Source organism: Delphinus delphis, chromosome 19 (genome assembly GCF_949987515.2).
Source record: "Delphinus delphis chromosome 19, mDelDel1.2, whole genome shotgun sequence".
NCBI lineage: Eukaryota > Metazoa > Chordata > Mammalia > Artiodactyla > Delphinidae > Delphinus > Delphinus delphis.
In genome coordinates this window covers 28,599,326-28,614,282 of record NC_082701.1, presented here as the reverse complement: position 1 = coordinate 28,614,282, position 14,957 = coordinate 28,599,326, and positions in this window count along the sequence as shown.

The following is a 14,957-nucleotide window of genomic DNA, read 5'->3' as shown; positions in this document are numbered from 1 at the left end:
CCTGGTTATGTTGACAGCAGTATCCTGCACATGTACTTCAGCTTAAGTGGGAGTCACAACACTGTTGCCAAGATTTAAAGCCTCAAGAGAGGTAAAGTAGTCAAGATCATATCTTCTCATAGCAATTCAGAATCATTTTCTTAGAAGCGAAATGTTCACAGTGAAGGCTTGAGGCCTATACAGAATCATTCTGACACCAACACTATAGTTTGCATGTCTCTCATTTGCCCTTAACTTGACACACAACTTGAGGGATTTAAGGTGATTAACAGCTCTCCCCCTCTCTTTCTCCAAGGTGATGATTACCTCCCTGCAGCTACTATCATCCTAGTGTATTAGTGGTAGTAATGACCGGGATTTATGTAACACTCTCTTAAGGAAGACTGCAAAGTATTTTATGCTTATTGCATCCTCCCTTTGAGGTATAAGCCAGAATTGTTATTTAGAGCATTCTGACGGGGAAACTGAAGCACTGTATTTACAGGACTTGTCTTAGGTCCCACTGACAGGCAGTGGCATAAGCAAGGCTTAGATTTTTGATCTCCTGATTGCTAACCCGCTATTTCTCTAACAAGAATGCTGCTCCCTCTTCATTTTTCAAAGTGAATAGGAGCCATCAGCTTTCACATTTCACCCCAAGCACTGAAAACAACAAAAATACATCTATGCACTACCTTGAATTTGTATTGTAGCACACCATTCTCTGCATATGGCTTGACATACCTTGTAACAAAACGTTTGTGACAGAATGACCTGACTTTGAGCCATCAAAGGTGAGGCATGGCGCTGCTGAACTTTCTTTGTATAGGCTGCTCAAATACACGTGTTGCATGTTGTGAATGTGACTGGATGATGCTAGAGATGGTTTGAGCCTCTTTTATGTTTGGGGCTTCAGTTTCTCTTGTTTTGAACTTTCATTGGATTCTTTCCCTCATCAGCCCCTGTACCAAACCACATATTCACACATGACTGTAGGAGCTGACTAAACTGTTTTGCAATTCTATCGAATTCCTTATACAAAATTTGGATTATGCCTTTGGTACTTATATGTACAACCAAACCCTCTAAAACCCGGTTCCTTCGGTCAGCATCAATCTTTAACTGCCTTTCTAGTGATAAAAACACAATCTGATGAAGAGAAGAATTTGGTTTGATTCACATTTGGCTTGAAAATATGTTGTTGATAAAGGATCCCACCTAGGCATAGTTTTAAACACAGATAACTCTAACTTTTAAAAAATTTTTATTTTATATTGGAATATCATTGACTTACAATGTTGTATTAGTTTCAGGTGTACAGCAAAGGAAATCAGTTATACGTGTATCTATTCTTTTAAAAATTCATTTTCCATTTAGATTATTACAGAATATTGAGCAGAGTTCCCTGGGCTATACAGTAGGTCCTTGTTGGTTATCTATTTTAAATATAGCAGTGTGTACAAATCAATCCCAAATTCCCAATCTATCCCTCCCCCAACCCTTTCCCCCCATAACCATAAATTTGTTCTCTAAGTCTGTGAGTCTATTTCTGTTTTTTTAAAAAATTTATTTATTTATTTGGCTGCGCCTAGTTCTTATTTGGGCACGCAGGATCTTTTTTTTAGTTGTGGCATGCAGGCTCTTAGTTGCGACATGCAGGATCTAGTTCCCTGACCAGGGATAGAACCCAGGCCCCCTACATTGGGAGTGCGGAGTCTTAACCGCTGGACCACCAGGGAACTCCCCTGTTTTGTAAATAAGTTCCTTTGTGTCAGTTTTTTTTAGATTCCTCATATGAGCAATATCATATATTTGTCTTTCTCTGTCTGATTTACTTCACTTAGTATGATAATCTCCAGGTCCATCCATGTTGCTGCAAATGGCATTATTTCATTCTTTTTAATGGCTAAGTAATATTCCAGATAGCTCTTATTTTGAAGTGATTATTAATGTGTTCTTTGTAAAGGAAGGGAAGGGAAGAGAAGGGAGACTTAGACACATTGAGCACTGATTTTGTGCCAGTCTCTGTCATGTATGTTTTCATAAATGCTGTCTTATTCAAACCTCCTAAAACCTGCAAGGTAAACACTATTTTCTCCCATTTTAACAGAGGAGAAAATGTAGAGTCAGAGAGGTTAAGTGACTTGGACAAGTTACTTAGTAATGAACTAATAAATAGCAGAGCTCAAATTCAAGCCCTAGTGTGTCTGATAGTTATTAGCTAATCTATACTGGAGAGGCCCTTGGGTTAGTTTAAATGCTATAGATGAATAGCGTGGAAATAATGGAACTAAGGAGTTCTTAAAAAGAAAGGCCACTATATAGAGAGCTGTACCTATGCATATATTAAATATAAACACAAAAGAAATCTTTCCCAATCCTATAGGTTGTGGCAGTTGAGAAATCTTCTCACAAAACACCGCTTTTAAAAATAACTGTACTGGGCTTCCCTGGTGGCACAGTGGTTGAGAGTCCGCCTGCCAGTGCAGGGGACACGGGTTCGTGCCCTGGTCCGGGAGGGTCCCACATGCCGCGGAGCGGCTGGGCCCGTGAGCCATGGCCGCTGAGCCTGCGTGTCCAGAGCCTGTGCTCCACAACGGGAGAGACCACAACAGTGAGAGGCCCATGTACTGCAAAAAAAAAACAAAAAAAACTGTACCGTTTTAAAATCTTCTGAGATAACTATGAGAAATCAGGGAAAATGAGTGTCAGAGGCTCAATGGCTTGAAAGAATCAAACATTTTTTAGATTCAGACTTTGTGGGGGAATAAATAGTAAGAGAATCTGGTGTTTTCAGTCAATATTTCAGCGTCTGGGTAAAGGAAAAATTATCTGAAAAGGGGACTATTTCTATTGACCATTTTGCATTTCTAAGCACTAACCATTTTAGATGGAGCACTTTTCTCTAGAGGCAGGAATGGATGTAAGAAAAAAAAAAACACCCTCTCCCCTTTCTAAAGGGATCTAAGCATAGACTGGGAGACATAAGATAATAGATTACTTCCAACTCTTCGCATCAATGGATTTAAGTTGTGTAAACATTAAATTTGCTTGTAATTTTGCCTTGATAAAAGCCTCAGAAAAGATGTAAGCCTCAAAAAAAGAAAAAGAAAAAAAATAGTAATCAGACCCAATACAGACTCGGCCAGAAGATAGCAGTAGGACAGGCACCTGGAGATTAAGAAGTAGTTCCAGGAATTGGGAGGAGACCGAGATTCTGCCTTATAAGCATATCTGTAGAGACTTCAGTGACACAACTATCCGTGTGCCTCTGAAAATTATTTCCAAACTTTGGCAGGCTGTAGATTGCCCATGCTTGGTTGATGTTTTTCCGAATGTTTAATCCTAGAGTTGAAGCCATTCATACTCTTAACAGTAGAGGTCCTCAGTGCCACAGTTCTTCAACTAAGATGCTGAAAAATTCTCCCACCCTTGAATTATTTGGCATTTATAGGTGCTTGTGGAATTTAAGTCATTTTGTGGATACCAGTGTCTATTTTTTTACGTCATTAATAAGTGAAAAAATTTTAGCTTGCATTGTCTGATCTTCGCTTAAATTTTCACAATCTTTTGTAATAGCTGAAATGATGTGTCAAAATGAGTTGACCCAATAGTGGGATATTTGAAAAAATACATAAATTTATTATATATATAATATATAAAAATTTATTTATATATAAATATATAAATCATTTTCTTGAAATTTTGGAAGGACCATGAGAAACTATTTAGAGAAAACTTTAAAGTTTCTTGAGATGAAGGACAACAATGATTGCGGGGGTGTGCCAGTTTAGGAGTTACCAGTTTGGTTTTCTAAAAACTGCCGAATTTTTTATTGTCCTTTGTGTTAAGAACTATATATCTACAAGATCCTTGAGGAGGGAGGGGGTAGGTTTTTTGGTTTTTGTTTTTGTTTCAGGGGTTTTTACTTGAATTTACTGCCCGTAAACACAATTCATTGAGGACATCCCCACTTATCCTCTCTTTTCACCAGAATCTGACATTATCCTTAATTCCTCCCAATTCCTTACTCTCCATAGCTAAACAATCAGTACATCTTTCAATTCTATCTCCTGAATATTGCTTGCACCATTTCCTGCTTGCACCTTTAACTTAGCTATTGAAACTATCTTCAAACTAATCTATTTCCAGTCTCACCTCCTTCTAAACCATTCCCTGCATATTTACAAAACCACCTTTCTGAAATGCCATTTCCCTGCTTAACATTTTCAGTGGTTTGCCATCACTACTCAATAAAGCCCAAATTTTCTTAGCATAGCCTGCAAGTTCTTTTATAACCTTGTCCCTAACTACCTCTCCAGCTTTATTGCTTCCTTCTCCCTTCACCGCAGCACTCAAACCTATGTTCCAACCATGTACTGAATTACTTAGCGTTCTTCAAATGCATCAAATTATTTCAACCTTTCTGTCTTTACATGCTGTAGTTCTAATACTACTATTCTTTCTTCTCTCACTCCTTGTTTGCCTGACAAACACCTAGTTCTTCCTTTAAGATCCAGGCCAAGTATCTTCTGCTTTGAAAAGTCTTTCCTGAACCCCAGGCAGGGTTAGCCCTTACCCTCTTTGTGCCAATACTCTACTGTATATATTCTTCCACTAACACACTCCCCATATTAGATAGTTACTTCTCCTGCAAGACCAGTGGTTCTGGAGGGAAGCAGGGGCATTTGGCAATATGTGGAAACATTTTTTTTATTGTCACACAGCGGAGAGGGAGTGTTACTGGCATCTAGTGGGGTAGGAGACAGAGACTCAGCTAAACGTCCTATAATGCCCAAAACAATCTCCCACAACAAAGAATTACCCAATCAAAAATGTCGGGCTTCCCTGGTGGCGCAGTGATTGAGAGTCCGCTTGCCGATGCAGGGGACACGGGTTCGTGCCCCGGTCCGGGAAGATCCCACATGCCACGGAGCGGCTGGGCCCGTGAGCCATGGCTGCTGAGCCTGTGCGTCCAGAGCCTGTGCTCCGCAACGGGAGAGGCCACAACAGTGAGAGGCCCGCGTACCGCAAAAAATAAAAAAATTAAAAAAAAAAAAAGTCAATAATGCCAAGTTTGAGAAACTCTGCCAGACTATAAACTTGTGTCTTTTTTCAACTTTAGATCCTCAGGATGTAGAACAATGTCAACCAGAACTATACACTAAATGAATATGGTTCAGTGAGTAAAATATTTCATAGGATTCTCTGAAGGGAATTCATCCAAAGGTGGAAAAATAAGATTCTTTGAGAAAATTGCCAGAGCCCAAATTCAATCACATTCAAAGATGTAATTTGAAATTCATTAAAAAATTCTCTTTGTAAGGCATAGAGGCTAGATTAGAATTGGGATCTGATTATGTGCCTACTTCCTCTCTTAAAAAGTCATGTAAAATGTAAGAAAACATATGTTAAAGGAAGAAAAATTCATCAGATTAGATATTTTGAAGAATACCTACAGGAGAACACAGAGGATAAAAGGAAGAAAATAATTAAAGAAATAATAGAAGAAAGTTTCCTAGATCTAAATGAAAATAGAAGCCTTCAGACAGAAAGGGCTTATATCAGAATACCAAGGATGAAGAGAAATCTCAGAATACCCAGGATAAGGAGAGGAAAAACAAATTATCTACAAAGGAATAGATATCAGTTGGGCATTATATGTTTCATTACTAAGGCTGGATGCTAAAAGACAATGAAACAATATCTCAATATAAAGATGTAAAAGTATTTTAAAGCTAAAATCTTATTCCCACCCAAGTTAACATTTAAATGGGGGTGGGGTGGAGGTGCAAAATTAAACATTTTCAGACATATGAAGACTTGAAAGTTAATCACCCACAAACTTCCTCTTTAGAGAATTACTAAACAATGTAACTCAACCCCTCCTCCCCAAAAAGGAATTCATAGGAATATGAGAGATAAGGAACAAATGATCAGCAAAGAAACAAAACCTAAGTAAGTCTAATGATGCTCATGAATAATAAGAAATAATTAACAACAACCTGGAACTAAAACACCAGATAATTTCAGTATGGGCAATAGGAGGGAAAAGATGAGAGCAGAGGGAAGTGAATGTATGCTTGCTAAGACTGTTCTGTTGTTGGGGGCAAGAGATGTATTGATATATAGATTAATCGTTAGGAAAAATGATAGAAAAATAAAAATGTTTAAATCAATATTTAAAATGTAAGAGTAATCATTAGAAAAATAAAATATAGCTTTAAATCAATCCAACAAAAGGCAATAAATAAGAAAATAGAAGAAATCACAGTAAATAAAAAACATAAAATAAAGTAGGAAGATTAAGTCCAAATATACCAGTAATCACAATTAATGTAAATAAGTTAACTTCTCCAATCAAAGGATAAAAATCTAATTGGGCTTCTCAAATCTTGCTGTATGCTGTTAAAAATATATATATATATAATATATATATACATATATAAAATATTAAACATAAAGAAAATAAAATAAAGAAATGGAAAAATATATCTTATGTAAATGCTAACAGAAAGAAAGCAGTATAGGAATATTAATTTCAGACAAAATATTAGTTTCAGTTTAAAAAAAGTGAAAAGCAACAAAAGGGGCGAAGAGGGACTTTTCATATTGATAGAAAGTACAGTCCACCAAGAAGAAATAAAATTTTTGAACTTTCATCAACTAAGAACATAGCTTTGAAATATATAATAGTAAGTGAAATTTGATAGAAATACAAGGAGAAATTGACAAATTCACAATTAAACTGGAAGATTCTAACAACCTTTTCTCAGAAATCAGATAATCAAGTACACACACAAAAAGTAAAGATAGAGAGGATTTAAAGTACACAATCAAACAACTCTGTTTTAATGATACACATAGAATATAATACTCAACAAAGACGGAATACAACTATTTTTAAACATCCATGAAAGAAAGATTCTTAGAATTTAGCCATGTATTAAACTACAGAAGAAATTTTAACAGATACTAGAATAGAAAAATGTCTCTATGTTCTACAAATCTCTGACCACAATGCAAAAAAATAATGATTTGGAATTAATAATTAAAGGAAACCTCCCCGAATCTCTCTGCATGGAAAAAATTTAAATGTCCTAAATGCTATTGTATCAAATTACAGACTATTTAGAAATGGAAACCAATAAAAGCACAACGTATCAAAATCTGGTGGATTAGGCAAAGAGATATTCGGAGGAAATTTTCGAGCCTTAACTGCATTTATTAAAAAATAATAAAGATTTAAAATAAATTAATTTAGCATTCAACTCAGAAAACTAAGGGAAAAAACATAAAATAAACCCTAAAAGGAAGAAATAATTAATGAAGATGAAAGCAGATATTAATAGGAAGATCAAACTAGAAATCAATAAAACTAAAAATTGGAGGGTTTTTTTTTTTTAAGACCAATAAATAATACAAAACTTTGGCAAATCTGATCCAGAAAAAAGAAAGCACAAATAAACTCATTGGAAAAGATTTAAAGTTGTACTTACATACCCCAAATTTGAAAATCTAAATGAAATGAAAGACTTTCTAGAAAAGTATAACTTAGCAAAATCTACTCTACAAGATAAACAATTTAATATATCAAAAATAAAAAAAAATATAAAAGTGGGAAACAGTCTTCCTCTAAGAAAGCATCAAGCCCAGTTTTTTATAGATGAATTCTACAAAGCCTTAAGGAATAACTGTTTCTTTTGATGGATAAAATGCTCTAAAACATAGAGAATGAGCTCAGGCTTTCTAACTCAGCCTCCTAGGCTGAACCCAAATCTAGACAAGGGCAGTATACACTTAGATATACACTAATGTCATTTATGAAAGATTCAAAACTTTAAGTAATATATTCAAAAATCAAATCTAATGATTATTAAAAGGTAAATGCATTGTGTCCAATTAATATTTGTCTCAGAAATGCAAAAATAATTTAATATTCTATAAATTATCAGATTAACAGAGGAAAAAAAGGTGGTCTTCAAAGTCCCCAACTCAGAAAAGAACATTTAATATAACTGAGCACCATTCCACATTAAACAAATAAAAACCAATAATTTTCAGTAAATTTGAAATAGAAGTAGACTTCCTTAACTTGATCAAGTTTATCAGAAATATACAGCAAAATGGTTCTGAAGAACCTAGGGGTAGGACAGGAATAAAGGCACAGACGTAGAGAATGGACGTGAGGACACGGGGAGGGGGAAGGGTAAGCTGGGATGAAGTGAGGGAGTGGCATGGACATCTATACACTACCAAAGGTAAAATAGCTAGCTAGGGGGAAGCAGCCGCATAGCACAGGGAGATCAGCTCGGTGCTTTGTGACCACCTAGAGGGGTGGGATAGGGAGGGTGGGAGGGAGGGAGACGCAAGAGGGAGGAGATATGGGGATATATGTGTATGTATAGCTGACTCACTTTGTTATAAAGTAGAAACTAACACACCATTGTAAAGCAATTATACTCCAATAAAGATGTTAAAAAAAAAGAAATTAAAACTAAAAAAAGAAATATACAGCAAACATATAAGCATTCCCTTCAAAATCTGGAACAAGGTAGGATGCCCACTACAATTACTGTTCAATGTTATAACTGAAAGCCAATGCAATACGAAAAGGAAAAGAAATGAGAATAATAAATATTGGAAACAGAGACAGAAATGTCATTGTTTGCAGACTACATGAGAATCTGCTTAGAAAAATCAACAGCTCTAAAAACCAAGAGAATATAGCAAAATAGTCAACTAAAGATCATTATAGAAAGATCAACAGATTTCTTATATCCCAGAAATTACATGTAATGGATAAATTCCTAGGAATAAACCTAACAAGAAATGTGTATGACCTATATAAACTGCTGACCTTCAATGAAAGCCATAAGAGAAGAATCAGTGGAGACAAATACCATGTTCTTGTATTGGCAGACCCTAAATTGTAAAGATGTCAGATCTCCTCACATTGCCTATAAGTTTAATGCAATCCCAATCAAAATCCCAGTATTTTTCATGGAATTTGACAAGCTGATTCTCATTTAGTGAGGAGAAACTGACTGAGACCATAAGAGGACGGTTTGATACAGAACAACGAGGGGGGAATTGCCTTACCAGATATGAAAAAATACTGTAAACCTATGATAATTAAAACATTCTGACACTGGTGCAAGAATAGGCAATTAGGTTAATGGAACAAATGCAGAGCTCAGAAACACACACTCATATACAGAAACTTAGTTTATGATAAAAATGGTATTTTAAATGAGTGAGAAAATACTGCTGAGGTAATTAACTGTCAATTAGAGAAATAAAACAAAATCATATCACAATCTCACACCAAATATAAAACTAAATTCTAAATAAATTAGAAAGCTAAAATAATAAAAATATCAGGAGAAATGTAAATGAATATTCTAAATTTGGTCTGCAGAAGTCCTTCCTAAGCATAATGAAAAATCTAGAAGCCATAAAATAGATTGACAGTAAATGAAAACTACTGAAACTGAAAACACATAAAGTTTTAAAAAAATGACACAAGTGTAAACATGTATAAAAACTTTTGAACTCTATACCTACCATATGTAAATTATACCTCAAGTTTTGTTAAAAGGTAAGAAAAATGACAGGGAGAAAATAATTGCAGCATATGTAATAAATTTATTGAATGTAACATTCAAAATATAGAGTAATAAAAAGCAATCAGAGAAATTAGAAAACAAGAGTAAAAATGGCAATTGACAGAAGAAATTAAAATGACCAATTATCATCTGAAAAGATGTTCAAATGTGCTAGTAATCAGGAAAAGGCCAACATAAGCAACAATGAAATGCTACTTTCTGCCCATCTGATTGACCAAAATTTTTAAAAAGATAGGTAATATCCACTGTTGATGAGTATAAACGGTAGGCACTCGTATGAATCACTGAGAACTAGTGGAGTTTGAAAGGTGTTTTTAAGTTCTCATCAACCATTTCATCAACCTGTCTCTGCAGTTTCTTGGTTTTTAACCTAGATAAATCCTTGCACCTATAAATATTGAAATATATATGGGGATGTTTATTGAAGCTTTGTTTATAATAGCAAAAAACGAAAGAGAAATAACATAAATATTCCCAGAGCTAAGTAGACTAGGGCTCTATGGATTCATGGAATATGATCCCACTTATAAACAAGACCAAATATAAAAATATATAAACACACATATATAAGACATAAATATGTAGAAAAATAGTCAAGAAGGATATACCAAACTGTTAAGAGTAGTTACATCTTAGGGAGGGAGTAGAATTGGAGATAGGGATGGGAAGAAAGAACTTTCTGATATTTATGCTATCTACTTGTGTATTTTTAAAAATTTCATGAGACTATATTTCTCACATAAATAATTTTAAATTTACATAAATGTTTGAAATGACACCATTATTATAAAAGCAATGCCTTTTTATTATAGAAAATTCGGAGAAGGAAAATAGGAAAATAAAAATTAGCCTGTAATCCAGAAATATCCACTATTAACATTTTGATGTATAGCCCGCCAAATTATTTTATTCATATACATGCATTTTAAAATAGAAATGGCATTGTATATTGTGACCATCTTCCCTAATATAAAACTACTTGTGTTCAGTATCCTTTTTAAAAGGATATATTTTCCTTCATTTGTTCAGTAAGTACTAGGAATACAATTGTGAGTTAAAGTGTAATGTATTTAATTAATCGTCTGTTGTACTTTTAGATTTCTCCCAATTTTTTGCAGTGTTGAAAGACCTCTTTAACTAAATTATTATTGTGATTTTATTTCCTCAGACTAATTCTTAAATTGCTGGAAGTGTTGTTGCTGGAGCAGATGCAATGTGCCTTTTCTAGGCCTTGGGTGTGTATTTCTACAAGACTTTTGGTAAATTACTGTTTAATACTCACCAGCAGTGCATGAGAGTAGCAGTTTCCCAGTTCCCTGACCAACACTGGATATTGCAATTTTTAAAAATATGAATTTAATAAGTAAAGTCTGGCATTTGTTTTTATTCATGCTAATCAATTCTTTGATTATGAATAAAGTTTAATACTAAGGATATTAACCCTTTGACAGTATATTGCAAACACACAAACTTTTTAGCCCCCAGCTGTAAACTAAGGTTACATTTGATTGCCTTTAGAAGTCTCAGTAATATTAATTGCGCAGTTATTATGTATGTGTGTGTGTGTGTGTGTGTGTGTGAAATACATCACTCTACATACAAAAAAATAACATTACCATCTTGGCTTGTGATTGACTCATATTCCCTTAGAGAAAAATTAATTTATTTTCCATCAGTTAACAATGTTTTAAAAATTAAAATGTTTTCTGGAAAACTACATTCTTTGGTAAACCTTTCTTCATGAGAGATTGAAATCTGCCTTAGACTTTTACATGGATTAAGTTTTAAATTAGCATAGAAGAATAACAATATGAATCAATTTGATCAAAGAAAAAGTGTCACTAATTATTTAAACAAGACACTTACAGCAGGGATTTAAAGGCAAAGCAGCGGATTTCCCTTGCATGTGGATCAAATCAGAAGTATCCCATAATTGACTCTTTACAAGACCCTGCTTCAGTATAATGGACTAGATATTAAAGCTCTAAGTATTTAAAGCTAGTTTCCGTCTTTCTCTAAATGGAGGCCCGCCACTAAGAGCTATTTTACAAGTCTGACACATTAGCTGCATCACGGGGAAATACACTGGCTCTGCTTCTAGGGCGCGGAATTTCAAGTGCTTTCAATAGTTAAATGGTGTGAAATGGGTAACGTTGAACCTGTGAGAAGCAATGAGCACCTAAAAAATAAATTCCAGATGGGAAGTTTGATGGAAAGGGATATAGATACTGTAATGGTTCTTTCAATGAATTAATTCCAAAAAGAGCTCATACGTTTTGTGTGGGGTTTTTTGTATTTTTAGCCAACTTATCTGTGCATGACTTTGAGGGGGAAGAAACTGTAATTTTCCCCTTCTATTATTTAACATTGTTTGGAAACAAAGCAGGTTTTGTAAACTATTACTGTCAGATCAAACACAGGAATAGAATAAGACGAGTCATATAAGGAGTATTTTATAACTTTCTTAGACCAGTAAAGTCAAAGGGTCAAGTCCAGACCACAGCTCTTCCTTACAGGGTAACATTAGACTAAATAACTAACCGCTTTGTATGTTAGGATTCCCACTACAGAATAGAGGTTTTGGTATCTACCACTGCAGTACATTATTCTTCAGGACAGGATATGTTTTAATGTTTTGATCTCATAGCATCTTTAGTAGTTCACATAAAGAACAACTCTGAAGAAGAATTATAGTGTAGTGAAAAGAGTTTTAATGTTTGACTAGATGTGGGTTCAAATCCCAAATTTGCCACTTAGTAAATTATCTGGGTCATTTTACTTAATCTCTCAGGGCCTCAGTTTCCTCATTTATAAAATAGTCATATCACTAGGAATGTTGAGGGGATTATACAACGCAATGTCTGAAAAGCACTAAGCACTAACTTGTAAGTTCTCAAAAATCATAGCTCTTATTATTCACAGTAAATGTTTATTGAACTAATTTTCTTGTAATTTTTCTTACCAATAATCAAAATAATTACTAATTGGTATTCAAAAGACGGCCCATTTTGACACTCAGATATTGGCCATTCTTTCTCCTGTACAGTATGCAGAATGTTGGAAAATATATTTGTGCTTCTACCACCCAATATAATGAATAGAATGGAGCCAATGCAACACGCTCAGAATGGGTTTTTGAAGTTCTAGCTTCACAACTTACCAACACAACTGCAAAAACCAATAGCTCCAAGGTACTGCAGTGTTCCATTAGTGTGAGAGTCACATCGGCCAGTGAAGGGGGGTTCACTCTGCAACCCCTCCTCTCCATTTGGCAGTAACTACTCGTAAGTGAAAGGTGCCGGAGGAGTCAGGATAGGGATCTGGCTCTGACTCTAGTTAAAGTTTTCCATGTTTTCATTACCAACTCCATTTTTATGGTTTAGATCTTGGCTGTAGTAAACTCCAGACTGAATAGACGCCTCACATATACATCTGAGACCAGCATTCAGTCTTAAATAGCAGACAAGTTGCCTGCAGATGCATTTTTTGAAATGGGGCATAGAAAGGTTTTTTTTTTTTTTTTTTATGTCAGGCATCAAGCAGCCTCACAAATCATTTTTACGTGGCTTCCTGGACCTTTGTTTTTAGCAAATCCTTTAACGGGGGATTGACTCATTTGTGTATTTCTTCAATGGAAGGATTTTGCAGGTAGCTCTTCATGAGGTCTGTCACCTTCTAGGATTTGGGAGAAAGAGAGTTTTAAAAGAGTAGAGATGTTTACTTCTGAGAAGTCATTGTTTGGCACCTGCAGCCATTAGCTCAGGAACTAAACCACTGGCAATCTCGGGCATAAAAGTAGGTGTCTACGCCACAAGTTTGAGGTCCCAGGACTGAGCTGGAGACAAAGCAGTGATGTTTCAGAAACTCATTAGCATTTTTCAATATCACCGTTTCTTTTTTTCTCCAGCTTTATTGAAATCTCATTAGTGTTGCTAATAAATGGACATGGTTCCATGTTAACCTAAGAGCAGATTGTGGCCTATTCATTTTATAAACATGAATTCTGTTGTATGATGTCTGCTTTGAAAGAAAAATCATTTAAACATTATGAAATTATTTTTCATCCCTTCATGTTGGGTTTTTGAAATAAAAATATAAATGGAATTTAGGTGGCTTGTGCCTCTAAGTTAAAACATAAGCAATTCTACTTAGCCAAAAAGCCAAATTTATTGTCATTTTATTAGGCAGGTGGTATACATATTAGATGATTTCCCTCTCGGGTTTTACATTTATTTCATGTGTTTTTCTCCAAAGAACAGGAGTTATTCTGTCAAAAGTGGGGAGGTGAAACCTCGGTTAAGGGGATACTGCAAATTCTACCCTTTCAGCAGAAGTAATTTATAGTTTCATAATATTCCAGAGTTTCTCTTTGTCTTTTACATGACAATTTATGACCAAGGTATTTTCATGTTTCCCTTACTCCTTGCTACAAGCCTGAACAAATAAACTGTGTACATACAGCATCTTTTTCCCTGTGCTATTTTCCAGGTATCATTATTTTTTCTTCCCCTGGCCTCATATGACATAAGCTGGATTCTGCATTGCATTATTTTAAACCAGAAAGCACATAATGTGAAACTAAACTAGTGAGAAAGAGGTTTTTGTGTTATTTTGTCTAAAACTATTCTTTAAAACAATCCAATTGTTAAAATCCATATCCTGAATACTAAAAAAAAAAGTTCTTGGCTGCCTGGATATATATATTTGGTATACCTAAAGAATGACTTTCTTCAGGCATCTGCCCTAAGGTTTTTTTTTTTTTTTAATTCTTGTTACAGGTACAAAACTGGGGGAGGAAATAATACAACAAATACCTTTCTACTCACTGCCTAACTTAAGGAATGAAACATTAGCAATAAATAGAGGTTCTCTGTGTGCCCCCTCTCCTTAGTTGCATCCTCCTTCCAATCCTCTAGATGAGGGAATCTGGAGTTTATCATTTTGAGGGATTTCTGTATATTTTTACTGCATATGTATGTATCTCTAAATGATATTTAGTATTAATATCCATTTTTAAAACTTTATATACATGTTATCCTACTCGCTTACGAAACTTGCCTTTTTCTTTCAACATTTTGTGTCTGAGATTGGTCCACATTGATATATGTGGCTCTGATTCACTAAGTTTCACTGACGTAAAGTATTACTCTGCATGGTTATACCACAATCTATTTAGACATTTCCTGTCAATGGACATTCAGCCTATTATTGTTTGCTGTTATTAACATTGCTGCTATGAATATTCTTGTGCATATATTTTATACACACATGTAAGGATTTTTCTAGAATATATCCCCAAAGTAAATGCATATTCACTTTTTCTACTTATTGCCAATTTTTTCACCAAAG